Source organism: Procambarus clarkii, chromosome 52 (genome assembly GCF_040958095.1).
Source record: "Procambarus clarkii isolate CNS0578487 chromosome 52, FALCON_Pclarkii_2.0, whole genome shotgun sequence".
Classification (NCBI taxonomy): domain Eukaryota; kingdom Metazoa; phylum Arthropoda; class Malacostraca; order Decapoda; family Cambaridae; genus Procambarus; species Procambarus clarkii.
In genome coordinates, this window is record NC_091201.1 from 24,630,010 (window position 1) to 24,634,087 (window position 4,078).

General features: G+C 51.5%; 1 long non-coding RNA gene across 1 annotated transcript in view; it reads left to right on the forward strand.

The window, feature by feature from the left end:
- Positions 1-2,946: 2,946 nt before the first annotated feature.
- The window catches only part of LOC138352103 (uncharacterized), an 80,913-nt gene continuing 79,781 nt past the window's right edge, over positions 2,947-4,078 (forward strand). Inside the window, exon 1 of the long non-coding RNA XR_011222717.1 lies at positions 2,947-3,334. This is a non-coding gene — a long non-coding RNA (uncharacterized lncRNA). The remainder of the gene's footprint in view (positions 3,335-4,078) is intronic.

Sequence of the window (4,078 nt, forward strand, 5' to 3'; positions counted from 1 at the left end):
GGGGTGTTGCTTATGTCTGGCTGTACCCTGGGGGGGGGGTGTTGCTTATGTCTGGCTGTACCCTGGGGGGGGGGGTGTTGCTTATGTCTGGCTGTACCCTGGGGGGGGGTGTTGCTTATGTCTGGCTGTACCCTGGGGGGGGGTGTTGCTTATGTCTGGCTGTACCCTGGGGGGGGTGTTACTTATGTCTGGCTGTACCCTGGGGGGGAGTGCTTATGTCTGGCTGTACCCTGGGGGAGTGCTTATGTCTGGCTGTACCCTGGGGGACTGCTTATGTCTGGCTGTACCCTGGGGGAGTGCTAATGTCTGGCTGTACCCTGGGGGAGTGCTTATGTCTGGCTGTACCCTGGGGGAGTGCTTATGTCTGGCTGTACCCTGAGGGGGGTGTTGCTTATGTCTGGCTGTACCCTGGGGGGGTGCTTATGTCTGGCTGTATCCTGGGGGAGTGCTTATGTCTGGCTGTACCCTGGGGGAGTGCTTATGTCTGGTTGTACCCTGGGGGAGTGCTTATATCTGGCTGTACCCTGGGGGAGTACAGCTGGACATAATTGATTGTTCTTAACTGCAGCCTGTCTCTTGCTTGGTCGGCTTGTCCACCTGTTGTGGCCAGCGCCTCTCGTACTCCCCCTTCCCTGTGTCATGGTCCCCCTTCCCTGTGTCATGGTCCCCCTTCCCTGTGTCATGGTCCCCCTTCCCTGTGTCATGGTCCCCCTTCCCTGTGTCATGGCCCCCTTCCCTGTGTCATGGCCCCCTTCCCTGTGTCATGGTCCCCCTTCCCTGTGTCATGGTCCCCCTTCCCTGTGTCATGGCCCCCTTCCCTGTGTCATGGTCCCCCTTCCCTGTGTCATGGTCCCCCTTCCTTGTGTCATGGTCCCCCTTCCCTGTGTCATGGTCCCCCTTCCCTGTGTCATGGTCTCCCGTCCCTGTGTCATGGCCCCCTTCCCTGTGTCATGGCCCCTCTTCCCTGTGTCATGGTCCCCCTTCCCTGTGTCATGGTCCCCCTTCCCTGTGTCATGGTCCCCCTTCCCTGTGTCATGGTCTCCCGTCCCTGTGTCATGACCCCCTTCCCTGTGTCATGGCCCCCTTCCCTGTGTCATGGTCCCCCTTCCCTGTGTCATGGTCCCCCTTCCCTGTGTCATGGTCCCCCTTCCCTGTGTCATGGTCTCCCGTCCCTGTGTCATGGCCCCCTTCCCTGTGTCATGGCCCCTCTTCCCTGTGTCATGGTCCCCCTTCCCTGTGTCATGGCCCCCTTCCCTGTGTCATGGTCCCCTTCCCTGTGTCATGGTCCCCCTTCCCTGTGTCATGGCCCCCCTTCCCTGTGTCATGGTCCCCTTCCCTGTGTCATGGCCCCCTTTCCCTGTATCATGACCCCTTCCCTGTATCATGGTCCCCCCTTCCCTGTGTCATGGTCCCCCTTCCCTGTGTCATGGTCCCCTTCCCTGTGTCATGGTCCCCCCTTCCCTGTGTCATGGCTCCCCTTCCCTGTGTCATGATCCCCTTCCCTGTGTCATGACCCCACTTCTCTGTATCATGGCCCCACTTCCCTGTATCATGGCCCAGTTTCCCTGTATCATGGGGCCCCTTTCTCCTATATCATGCCCACATCACATCATACTATGGTCCTCCCTTGTCATGGTCTCCCGTCTCTCCACACCATGCTTCTCTGGACTGGCTAATCCCAAGATAAACATGGGTGAAAAACATGTGATAAATTCACGGATTGGTCGTCGTGTGAATACATTTTTTTTCCTTTACTTTTTGTGCTCCAAATGAATCGGTTTGAAATCGATTGCGAAACCTAATATCTCCCGACGATACGATTTCTTACGTGGATAAATGCAGAGCAACTCGAATAACGAGGAAATAATAGAGAGAAAGCAAAAACAAATGATATCAAGAATGATGTTTTTCGATCATGCTTTTAAGTGTTATATAAACCTCTCAGGAACAGCGGGATAAGGAGTCTGATACCGGTTCAAGGGTTCGAGAGACGAGAGACGAGAGAGAGAGAGAGAGAGAGAGAGAGAGAGAGAGAGAGAGAGAGAGAGAGAGAGAGAGAGAGAGACGAGAGAGAGAGAGAGAGGGAGGGAGAGAGAGAGAGAGAGAGAGAGAGAGAGAGAGAGAGAGAGAGAGAGAGAGAGAGAGAGAGAGAGAGAGAGAGCCCAATAGGTGCTCCGCCTCTGATGAATACACAGAACGATATGGATGGCATTATTTATTATCTGTCGGAGCCATGAATGGAGCCTTTGAAACGCCCCGATCATATTTTTATTGAATTGTATTGCGATATCTGTGTCTGGGGGAATGCTGATGATTATATTATGGTATGACAAGCCGCTGCCACGGCACACAGGCTTGCTGGTAATTATGTTGTTGGGAGTTCATGCGAACCTCATGATGCGTGCAGTTAGGAATTCATCAAGTGATGAGTTTTGTAGTTGGGAATTTATAAGGTAAAGTATTTCGTAGTTGGGAATTTATAAGGTAAAGTATTTCGTAGTTGGGAATTTATAAGTACACGAGAAAGCTCATACATGAAGAATTGTTTACCGCAGTGATTAGCGACACATGCTTAGCGAAGAGTGGGAAACAACAGGAAAATGAGAGCTGAAAAAAAAGAGGGAACGGAGAGAGCAAGAATATGAAGAGGAAGAGATAGAGGAGGAGGAGGAGGAGGAGGAGGAGGAGGAGAGAAGGGGATCATTACATTCAAAAGCCCCCACGATCGGACGGCCTTTGAGTGAGGCGGTCCTGGGCTGGGTAGTTTGCATATTTCTACTGGTAAAGGGTTATGGACCGGGTGGGTGTATTGGGGAAGGGGAGGAGAGAGAGAGAAGGGATGGGGGGAGAAGGGAGAAAGGAGGGGCGGAGGAGGGGGGGAAGATCCAAGCCACCAGGGCAGCGAGGGGGAGTCGAACCAGTTGTTAGTGGTGCCCTTGGCATACGGACGTTACAATCCCGGCGCTTATCAACCCTCACTTGTCTCAAACGCCCTCACAACTTGTCGACAAGATCACAAACCCATCTTCAAGATGCTACATCAAACCCACTGTAGCGATAAGCCGAAACGCTTCATCCAAAGAAAGTCTTTCTCGCAGTGCGAAGTCTTTGAAGACGAACAGGAAGCCTCAAGAATCACCAGGGCGATTTAAGGGCTCCAGCGCCCCACAGGGCGGGTGTCCTGTTGGCTTTGGCAGAGTTTGGCTTGATGGGTCGGGAAAGGCGGAGTGCTATCCCTCGAGGATCGTGAAGGGCGAGGTGTAGAGGAGTGGAGGACGACCGCCGCTGGAGTGCCAGACTCAAGAGGGAGGTGGAGAGGCGCGCTGATAGTAAGGTGAGTTTACTGTGTGTTGATGGGGGTGGATGTGGATAGTAGGTCAGGGTGTGTTGATGGGGGTGGATGTGGATAGTAGGTCAGGGTGTGTTGATGGGGTGGATGTGGATAGTAGGTCAGGGTGTGTTGATGGGGGGATGTGGATAGTAGGCCAGGGTGTGTTGATGGGGTGGATGTGGATAGTAGGCCAGGGTGTGTTGATGGGGTGGATGTGGATAGTAGGCCAGGGTGTGTTGATGGGGGGATGTGGATAGTAGGCCAGGGTGTGTTGATGGGGGTGGATGTGGATAGGTCAGGGTGTGTTGATAGGGTGGATGTGGATAGTAACCCAGGGTGTGTTGATGGGGTGGATGGGACAGGATGCCAGGGTGTTTTGATGGTGTCTTGGTGGATGATATTGTCAATAATCAATCATTTAACAATGCCATTACTAACATCATATTCAATATAAATGCATTATCTTGGGTATCATTGTCAATCTCAATACCAGTATCACTGATATCAATGCCCTCTATAATATCGTTATCAATATAATTACCAAAATCATTACTATTTTCAGTGTCAATATTACTGATAAAATTATTTCCAATATCATTGGAAATAATACTATTACCGAAATCAAGACTTTTATTACATATATCTTCACCAAGTTACATATATCTATCACCCACTCTCCTATATCACCACTTTCACATATATAGTCACCACTATCACCAGTTTCATTTACCACCAATATCATATATC